This window comes from Prosopis cineraria, unplaced genomic scaffold, assembly GCF_029017545.1.
Source record: "Prosopis cineraria cultivar Desert tree isolate PC_DT_omini unplaced genomic scaffold, ASM2901754v1 PC11, whole genome shotgun sequence".
Taxonomy (NCBI): Eukaryota; Viridiplantae; Streptophyta; class Magnoliopsida; order Fabales; family Fabaceae; genus Prosopis; species Prosopis cineraria.
Window position 1 is genome coordinate 39,359,179 of NW_026555342.1, and position 11,322 is coordinate 39,370,500.

The 11,322-nt window shown below is 30.6% G+C and overlaps 1 long non-coding RNA gene across 1 annotated transcript; it reads left to right on the forward strand.

The window, feature by feature from the left end:
- The first annotated feature begins 1,029 nt into the window (after window positions 1-1,029).
- Window positions 1,030-4,266, forward strand: LOC129285183 (uncharacterized). The gene is made up of 3 exons (XR_008587098.1): window positions 1,030-1,134; window positions 3,955-4,113; window positions 4,197-4,266. It is a non-coding gene; the product is annotated as an uncharacterized LOC129285183 (long non-coding RNA).
- The last annotated feature ends 7,056 nt before the right edge of the window (window positions 4,267-11,322 follow it).

Here is an 11,322-nt window from a genome sequence, read left to right on the forward strand (position 1 = left end):
TTCTTTTTTTTTTTTTTTCCCTTTTCCTTCACTTCTTCCATCTCCATCATCCAAATTTTTTATTAAATAATTTTTTTAAATAAAAAAATTAATGAACGGTGAGGATGGAAGAAGTGAAGAGAAATGGAGGAAAAGAAAGTGAGAAGGATCCACTTCCCACTTTGCCGTCCATCCCTACCAAAGTTTCAGATTTGCTTTAATTTCAGTTCATAGCTCTCCGACTTGCGCTTCTTCTGTTATTCCCTTGCTTTCCGTGATTTTCCTTTTGCCTTCGTATTCTTCAACACCCAAGAAAAAAAAAAAAAACGCTGAAGTTACTGCTTTGCTTGGCACTTCTTCAATTTAGTTTCTGATATGTTTTCATCTATTGTTCTCATTAGCTTTTCAGCGTTAAAAACACTTCTTCCCTGCTTTTTCTGTAATTCTTTATTCCTCAACTTTTCCTTAAACGTCTTTTCTGCAACTTCTTCTGCGATACTTGTATTTTCTGATTTCTTTTTTTTTTAACTCCAATATTTAAAAAAAATAATTAAATAAGTTCAGAAGCTCCTGAACCTGCTGCTTCTGCATTTGTGAGAAGCAAAACTGTTTCCTAAAGTTGTTCCAAACACCTGTAAAAGATAGTTTCATGCTTGATCTGTGTTGGAGCACTAAGGAAAGTTGATTATTACTAGGAGTCTGGGTTAATACCTTAAAATCGCAAAGTTCCACATCAGCTACTGTAAGTTTAAAAATATAGATTCATGCCAAAGTCAGAAATTGATATGTATTTACAAGGCTCAGTTTGTGGTTGATTTTTTGCAGTGTATTGTCACCTTTCAGAATATAAAGAGCAACCAGAAAAAAAAAAAAAAGAAACATTTTCCAGCCTCACTGAACGCAAAATTACCAAAGGTGTGCTTATCATCTTAGTTTTAGTATGTTTTTCTGACAACTTTTGTGTTCCTCTTCCGGCGCTTTGCTTTTTACCGTTCACTAACCTCATCAGTCTAATTGGACTATATGGATCAGGGCGGGCTCTAGTTGTCACCAGCTGCCGCTAACCCACCACCAGGAAGTTGTCACTACTAACATGTTTACAGTGGAATGGAACCCAGATGAGTGACTAGCCGTTTGTCTTGTCCCACTTTTGGGGTTGGCTTTCCTCCGCCACTCTCACTCTCCTGCCCCTGTTGATTCATTCTATGCACATTTAATATTAAATTTTTTTATAATTTTTATTTTAATAATACAGTATTAAAAATAAAGATAATCTTTTAATATAAATATTTATTAAATAAATTATGAGTTAAAAATTTTAAATCGGTTCATGATATATTTGGATAATTAATTTATAAAAATTATAATTAAATTTTGGATCACTCATATTAAATATAGACTATTCAGGATGTTGATCAGATTGAATATAAATTTTTTAAATAAATATAAAATTAAAATTAAAACATTTATTGTGATTTGTTAGATTAGATGTGGACAGTTTAAATTTAATGGTGCTGGATGAGGGTGAGTTTGCGGCTTTATCCCTTTGAAATTGAAATTGTAGTTTTGTGCTCTTTACTTTGATTTGATTTTTTTTTTCATTTTTAAATTTTTAATTCTTTATTTAAAATAAATTTGGGATATTTGGTCATGATGTTGGATTGGAACTTGGAAGGACCAGGGAGCTACAACTAGAAGTTTACAAGGTCAAGACTTGGAATCTAGACGGACCAGGGTGCTACAACTATAAGGTCTAGATAGTTTGAAGACTGCTTTTTCTTAAAAAAAAAAAAAAGTTTAGACATGGGGAAAGTTATAAAAATTTAATCAAATTTTTTTTATTTAATACCTAATGTATTTAAGTTTGGGTTATGAAACATTTTTTGCCTCTAAAATATTTTTTAAGGAGCGTCCAGCATCCTAATATCTTTTTATGAAAGCAATTTTATCTTTAAAGTTATTAAAATAAAGCATTTTTGTCCTAAAATTTTAATATTAACTTTAAACATTGACTGTTAAAAAAATTTGATAAAATGGGAAAAATACTTTATTTTAATAACTTTAAAGTCAAAATTATTTCAATAAAATATTAGGATATTAAGTGCTTATTGAAAAACATTTCAGGGAAGAAATGCACTTTTGCCCATAAATCTTTAAGACAAAATATAGTGACCGCTCTCCAGTTTTGATAAAATTAAACCTCCTTTCTATTTTCAATACATATCCTTTAATTCAATTTTTAACACAGTGAGGAATATTTTGTTGAAGATTTTATATACTTAATTTATTGTTTTTTATTGTGTTGAATATTTTAAAATTATTATTTTGCTCTTATAATCTGTCTAATCTCTTCCCTACGTTGAAAAACTTTAAATAATTTACTGTGTCAATATTTTAAATAAATAATTTAATTTTTTTGTTAAAAATTAATATATTTTTTAAAATTAAATATAAATTATAATGAATAATTTATTATATGAAATTCTTATTTTATTTTTTTAACTGCATGTTTGAAATATTATCTTAGCCTATTTATGCATTCAAATTTTTGAAAATGTTACTAAAAAAATATGCTTATATAACTAAAAAAATTTAACTTATCAATAAAAAAAGTAAAAAACATGCATTAATTTTGTTTTTGGATAAATTTAATGATTTTTAGATAACGTTTATGATTTTCAAACTTATGAATAATATTTTATTATTTTCAAATGCTACCCAAATCATTTGTTAAATGATAAGAATATGCTTTTTTTTTAATATTATTAATATTTTTAAAAATTTAACGAGACATTATTTTAATGAATTTTAGACAGGCAGCATGTGAGAACAGACCAATGAAGAAATCTTAGAAAGTTGGGAGAACAAGGGAATTCTAATTAAATTGTATGCTTTGGATTTTTCTTCTTTTTTAATAGGGAATAACTTATAAATTCAAACTTCTATGCTGCTTGTTTCAGAATTAGGTCAAGATATGTGGTTTCCTTATGTATTAGTTACCCTATAATAAATGATTGTTATTAATATTTTTAATACATTAAAATTCACCTATTTTAATTGGATAAAAATATATTAAATATTAACATATTAAAATTCACCTATTTTAATTGGATAAAAGTGTATTAAATATATAAGGTTAAGTTTTTAAGTTTTGCTCCTTTAATATAATAGAATAGAGTGATAATTGTCGTGCGTTTTTATTCTAGCCATTTAAATATAGTTTCAACCTCTCTGCATTTGTTATTTCAATTGTGTTGATTCTATTATTTAACTTTGCTCAAGTTGCAAAGATCTTTCATGGGTCCGGGTCCTCTCAGTGTCCCTTGACTTCCTTAAATTCTACCCGTTTAATGTGCCAAATCACAAGATTTTTATTTAAAAAAATGGGAATAAAATCTCAAAGGAAAAAAAAAAATTAATGACGGTAAGATCTCTAACAAATTTTTTAAAAATGAGTTGTAGAAATTTTTTAAAGGCTGATAAACACGCCGTCACATTCACAGAGATAAATACAGAATGCGAACATGTCCGACGTTTGGTGTAACATAAACATAAATGATTGACTTCGTCCCATCTTACAATTGAGGAATTTGGTCCTCTCATTATCATTTCACATCATCCTCCCATCTTAGTTATTTATTTATTTTTATTTATTTGTTTTTGATAAAGCATTCCATCTTAATAGAGCCCGTAACTTTGTTGTCGATCCCTACTAAAGCTTCAGATTTGCTTAGTCTTTCATGGTTTGATTTCATATCTCTCCGACTTGCCCTTCTTCTCTATTCCTTTGCTTTCTCTGATTTTCCTTTTGCCTTCGTATTCTTCACGACCCAAAAAAAAAAAAAAAAAACAAACTGAAGTCTGCAATTCGATTTCTGTAATTTTTTATTTCTCAACTTTTTCTTAAACGTCTTTTCTGCAACTTTGTTTGGATTACTTGTATTTCCTGATTTCTGTTTTTTCATGTCTGTCCAGCATTTAAAAGAAGAAGAAGAAGAAGTTTCTTGAATCTGCTGTTGCTGCATAGAAAGATAGTCTCGTGCTTGATCTGTGTTGGAGCAATAAGGAAAGCTGATTATTGCTGGGAGATCGAAGGTTAATACCTTGAAATCGCAAAGTTCCACATCAACTACTGTAAGTTTGAAAATCTAGACTCATGCTAAAGTCAGAAATTGATCTATATATACAAGGTTCAATTTGTGTTTGACTTTTTGCAGTGTATTCTCACCTTTCAGAATATAGAGAGCGACCAGAAAAAAGAAAGAAACATTTACCGACCTTATTGAACGAAAAGTTTACTAAGGTGTGCTCGATCTTCCTAGTTCTAGTCTATTTTTCTGACAACTTTTGTGCTTCTCTTCCGGGGCTTTGCGTTTCACCGTTCACTAACCCATTAGTTTGATCGGACTATGGATCAGGGCGGGATCTAGTTGTCGCCGGCCGGCGTTGACTCACCACCAGGAAGCTGCCGCCATCGATCAGGCCACCGAGCCGTCAGAAGTTTTGGTACAGTATGTCACGGGCTGAGAGTCTGGCGCAGCACACGGCGCCCGTGCGGCGTCCTGGAGGACCCCATAATCCTCAGGACAAGCCTTACCACATACGGATCACACTGGTTTCGCCCTGCCATGGGCTCATCAGGGAGGCGGCACTAGCCCCCGACCAGTTGTGCATACAGTCCGAAGACTGAGGCAGAACACTCTTAATGCTAATGTCGCCCCTTTTACCCATATTGTGCGAGGCTAACCAGCGGATCGTTCATTATCTTGGTCTTTACACGGTCACGGAGATATCATCCGTGACATTCTCCCACACCCAATCTAGCACGCCCTCGTGCTAGGGGAGAACGACTCCGCCAAGGATCGTACGTACAGTACTGCCACAAATACATCAGTTTACTGCTGAGTGGCCACCCGAGTCCTGCACTCTTCGGACCCACTCGCACCCGTGAGCCAACAGGAGTGGAGTCGACAACGGCCAACCTTCCCGCCCGAGTCTCCACTTTTGGACCCACCTGCTCGGAGGCCTTTCTGGAGCGGTGCCGAGGCCGACCAGTCCCAACGTGGGACCCCACGCGCACACGGCAGTAAAGTACGTCCCGCTCTGATATCACTCTGTCACGAGCTGAGAGTCTGGCGCAGCACACGGCGCCCGTGCGGCGTCCTGGAGGACCCCATAATCCTCAGGACAAGCCTTACCATATAGGATCACACTGGTTTCGCCCTGCCATGGGCTTATCAGGGAGGCGGCACTAGCCCCCGATCAGTTGTGCACACAGTCCGATGACCGAGGCAGAACATCCCCAATGCTAATGTCGCCCCCTTTACCCATATTGTGCGAGGCTAATCAACGGATCGTTCATTATCTTGGTCTTTACACGGTCACGGAGATATCATCCGTGACATTCTCCCACACCCAATCTAGCACGCCCTCGTGCTAGGGGAGAACGACTCCGCCCAAGGATCGTACGTACAGTACTGTCACAAACACATCAGCTTACTGCTGAGTGGCCACCCGAGTCTTGCACTCTTCGGACCCACTCCCACCCGCGAGCCAACAGGAGTGGAGTCGACAACGGCCAACCTTCCCGCCCGAGTCCCCACTTTTGGACCCACCTGCTCGGAGGCCTTTCTGGAGCGGTGCCGAGGCCGACCAGTCCCAACGTGGGACCCCACGCGCACACGACAGTAAAGTACGTCCTGCTCTGATACTACTCTGTCACGGGCTGAGAGTCTGGCGCAGCACACGGCGCCCGTGCGGCGTCTTGGAGGACCCCCATAATCCTCAAGACAAGCCTTACCACATACGGATCACACTGGTTTCGCCCTGCCATGGGCTCATCAGGGAGGCGGCACTAGCCCCCGACCAGTTGTGCACACAGTCCGAAGACTGAGGCAGAACACCCCCAATGCTAATGTCGCCCCCTTTACCCATATTGTGCGAGGCTAACCAGCGGACCGTTCATTATCTTGGTCTTTACACGGTCGCGAAAATATCATCCGTGACAAGTAGCTCAACATTTATGCGTGGCCTTTCTTCCACTATTTGTGGTTTTTACAATTACTGAGCTTTTTTTTTAACTAGATTTATTTTCGTGTGTGGTGCATGAGATATTTTAATATTTAAAAGATTAAAATAAAAATTTATTTTTGTATACTCAAAATAACATATTTTGTTATTTAAATAATAATTTATTCTACTGTAAATATTGATTTTGCGGATACATATTTAAGATAAAAATAAGTACTCATTTTTATCTTAAAGTATGTTATTCTTAATATGCATTTGTATTTTTCCTTTGATTAATATATGGAAAAATTTTAAAATCAAGTTCAAAAAATAAGTCCCCCTATAATTAATAAAAGAAAACAATTGCCCTCAAGAAATATTCCTGAATCTATTTTTGGTTATCCCATATAAATTAAAATTGAAGAAATACTTTCTATTTTGCAATGCACTACCCTTATCATAAGGATAACTTTTTAATATACATTAGGGCATTATGTATATTAAAAAATATAAATAGTATTTTTAAAAAAATTTTCACCTGCAAATTAAAATATAATTAACTTATGTTCTTTCAGAATTTGTTGGCCTATGCATTATTCTAATAAAAATAGAATGTGTACTATAATAAATTCTATACTATAATTTTTATCATAATAGTATTTATAAATTATAATTATTGCCAAAACTAAAAATAAATAAAAGAATGTATATATTAAATAATGATTTTAAATTATGCAAGTAGCGTGGCGACTATTATAGTACTCATTTTTAACTATTACCTTCGTTCTTGTATACAGGATGTTCTTAAGAAATTTAATTTGTTCTTAAATATAAAAGATGTCATGATAATTTTAAATAATTGGATAATTTTATCCTTGTCTTGAAAAGGAGGAAGGGACATTAATTGTGGGTTTTATGCACCTTTATGATATTAATTGTGATATTATTAAGGGTAAAATTAAAAAATAATTGTAATTTTTTTCAACTGCAAACTTTTATTAATATGTATGATTTAATTTAAAACATTTTACATATAAAGCCAGAGGGAGGCAGTACCGCATTATAATTACCTTTATTAAATGAATTATTTTTAAAATATAATTTTTCTTTTATATGTAACTTTTTCGTTGTTTATAAATAATAGTAAAGTGTAAAATTAAAAATAATAATTAATGATCCGCTTATCATGGAAAAAAAATAAAAATCAAATATACCTTATAGAATATAATTCATGTATAGCTTTATGGTAGTATTATTTATCAATTATATGTATTGCATGACAAGATAAAACAACAATTAAATTAAAAGAAGTTCAGAGATATACATGAAAAATAAGTTTTTTTCAAAAGTTGTTATTTTGTGCAACTACAAAGGTGCCCCTCAATTGTCAATTGGATTAGATTGGATCGAAAACCTGAAATATTGGAATGCATGTAAGAAAATGAAATTCCATTTTAATATGTATGTGTTACCTACCAAAAATTAAAATTTAAATAACACATTGTCTTATTTGAATTTTTTTATTTATGTACACAGTAAAAATATAAATAATATGCCCCATAAATACTAAAAGAATTATATATAAAAAATTTGTTACTCTATATATGTTAAAATTATAAAGAATAATTTATTATTCTTAAATGTGTTGTTCATAACTAAATTAAAATTTAAATAATAAAATTTTTTCTTTTACAAATTGTTATTTAGGTTTGTAATTTATTCTTCTATGCATTACTGTAAGCCACACATGATCCTTAAAAGATGCTTTTTGTTTTTCCTAAATAAGCCAATTTTCATCCTATATAGATTTATTTTATTTTATAATTTATTATCTTTTATATTTTAAAAGTAAAATTTAAAAAGTATTTTATGTAGAATTTGTTATTCCATGTGAGTTGAGATTTGAAACAATGAAAATTATCCATTAAATTGTACACATAATTTTTTTATTATTTATATAAATTAAGTTTGTAATTTGATTGCAATAAAATATTTTATTTTATAATTATTAGTTAAATTAATGTTTCTTAAAACAATTAATTATCTTATATATATACAAAATCCAAGTAATAAATGATGAGTAAATCTCTTACATCTACAAAAATAAAAAGTCTTGTATTATTTTTATTACGAATTTCATACAAATATTTTTATTGTGGGTCTCACATTTTTTGTTATAGGTCCCACATAAATTATATATATATTTTTTAAAATCATGGTATTGTTCATCCAACTGTAGATGAACAATAAGCGTAATATATATATGTATGTATATATATATGTGTGTGTATATATATATATATATATATATATATGTATGTATGTATATATATTACCGAAGCCTGGCAGACCCAATCCTGCCCCTCCCTGATTTTTTCTATCGTGTCCTCACAAGTATAGAATTTCTTTTTTTAATTTTTCACTTACCCTTGTGAGGGCAAGATGGGAGCAAGGAAGAACCTCCTCCCAAACCTAGCCTAGCTTTGTCTATTCACTTTAAAATTAAAATTTAGAAAAACATATTTTTGGGTTCTTGCACTTTATTCGAGTTTTATTATAGGTTTCTATACATTTTTTTTGGCATTTTAATCCTTTATGTTTTGTTTCCTATAATGTTTGTTTTTTGGCATTTTTTCTAATGTACCTTAGGTTCCTATAATCACTCATGAGAGAGACCTAAAACATTGAAAAAAAAAGTAAGGGGACTTAGAATATTGAAAAAATACATGAATTAATAATAAATTTTGATTAAAGTACAGGACTTGAAGTTATATTTTTCTTTAAAATTTTTATTATTAATTTTGATTTTGAATATTATAATTATAATTTTTATTTTTAAAAAAGATGAACTATTATAATTGAAAATTTTAATTTTTAAAATTTTAAAAAAATAAAAATGATAAAAATGGGATAACCGGCTAATGGGTTTGAGTTCATATGGCTGAGTACAAGTGGGCTAGGCCCATATGAAATTTTTTTATAATTTTTATAAAATGACTATGCAGATTAATTGTGCATATTTAATATTAATTTTTTGTAATTTCTATGAATTTAGTTCTGCAAATACAATATTGAAAATGAAGATAATATTCTAACACGCTCCTTTCAGAAAATATTTTTTAAAAATAATTGAGTTAAAAGTTTTAAATCTGCATTGATCTGAGTATATCTAAATAATTAATTTATAAAAATTATAAAATATTAAATATTAAGTTTGGACCGCTTATATTAACTATGCACTTTCAATCAATTTAACAAACAGTAAATAAAATGTTTTAATTTAAATTATCAAAATTAAATTTAGACAGTATAAATTTAGAATTCCCTTGGAATTGTAGTTTTTGGGTTCCTTACTGTGATTTGCTTTGATTATTTTTTGTTGTTGTCCTTTTACATTTAAAATAAATTTGGGATATTTGGTCATGATGTTGGATTGGAACTTGGAAGAACCAGGTAGCTACAAACTATGAGTCTACCGAGGTCACCAGGAACCTGGAAGGACGATAGATAGTTTGAAAACTGAATTTTTTTAATTTAATTTTGGACATGTGAAGAGTTATAAAGATTGTTGGTGAAAAAATGTTATAGAGATTTAATAAAAAAATTGCATGATATTTGGTTCCAACCACCAATCATAAAAAATAATTTATTATTTATTAGTGGGAAAATAAAATTATCAGTCTCTGTAATTTCATTGAATTTTTCTTTTAGTCTCTGTAGTTTTTTCAATCTTTTTATTCCCTATCCTTTTAAAAAGATTGGGTAATGTTTGTTTTTTATATTTCCTATAATTTCAATTTTTTACTGTTTTTAGTCCCTAGGACTAAAATCATTGGAAAAAGCTATAAGTGCTAAAACCAAAACCCGATAAAATTATAGGAGCCAATGATTGTGTTTTTCCTTTATTATTTGAGATATTCAAGGTTTTAACTTTTGTCGTATCTTATTAGGAAAACATAACTCTTAGTCTCTATAATTTTTTTAAAAGTAAGTGACTAACATTGTAGGTAGAAAATATTAGAGAGACCTGGAACTTTGAAAGAAAAGTACTAGGGGCTAATACCAAAATGTGATAAAACTATGAGAACTAATAATTATGTTTTTGTTATATATGTATATTCTTAAAAGTGATTTATTAATATTTGGTTATTTTATAATTTTACGAGATTTTTAAAAAAGGGGAATGACAGTACTAAAAATTAAAAGATAGACTGTTCATTATTCAAACATTTTTAAAAAGGGAGAATGACAGTTAAGTCTATAATTTTTTTTTTGAAAAAATAAGTTACAAATATTTATTCAAATAATATAAAATTTAGAAATTTCAATTACAAATAAGATATTTAAATTCTAAATGAAACTCTCAATATGCAATTAAAATTTCTATTTGTAATTGTCTGAATCAATTTTTACAACTCATTAATTTTTTAAAAAATTTGTCGGAGATCTAACAATAATTAATTTCTTTTTTTAAAACTTTATTGTCATTCTCCGTTCTTTTTCTTAAATACATGTGACGTGGTGTGTTATGAGCCTACATATTATTTAAACTTATAAGATTTTGGAACACTGAGAGATTTTGAGAAAAGAGACACTAAGAGGATTTGCTTCCGATCTTTCATCTACTAGATCTCATTAGTTTGTCAATTCTCACAAAATTTCATTTATTTCCAGTACCTAAGCCCTTTTTTTTTGTTGGAGATCTAAAAATTGGATTTTTAGTTTCTTTTTTAAATGTCTTTGTTAATGCGAGAGCATTAATATTCTTTTTTTTAATCAAATTTCTTTTTTATATAAATGGCCAGTGTTATAGAAAAAATAAGTAAATATGTACAACTAGAAGCATTCATCACACAGATAAATAGATTAATTATCCTTGGGAAGTATCGGTATAGACCCAGTTAGGATATTGGAAAGAGGTACTGTTGATGAAACCTCCAAGCTTCAATGATCCTGATTTCATTATTGGAGAATAAAAGCTAATCAGTAGCTATAAAGAAAGATTGAATTTTTTTGGAAAATGTTTTATCATGATAAAATTTTGAGCACCCTTCTACATTTTTATGTTACTTTTGTTTTCTAATTTATGAAGGACGTGAGTTCTTATGGTGATGTCTACTTCAACTAATTGGTTTAAAGTGATGACTATAGGTCATTGTGGGGCAGTGCTGTTGAAACACTTCATTTACCTCCTCTTCTCGTTTGCAAGAGGCAACCACTTTTAAAGTCTCCCAGATCAATCCTACGTTAAAGAGGTAAGGGAGCATATACATGTTCGTTCAAATTAAAGATTGTTAATATCCGTTGATTTGCTATATCTTTTTCAATTTTTAA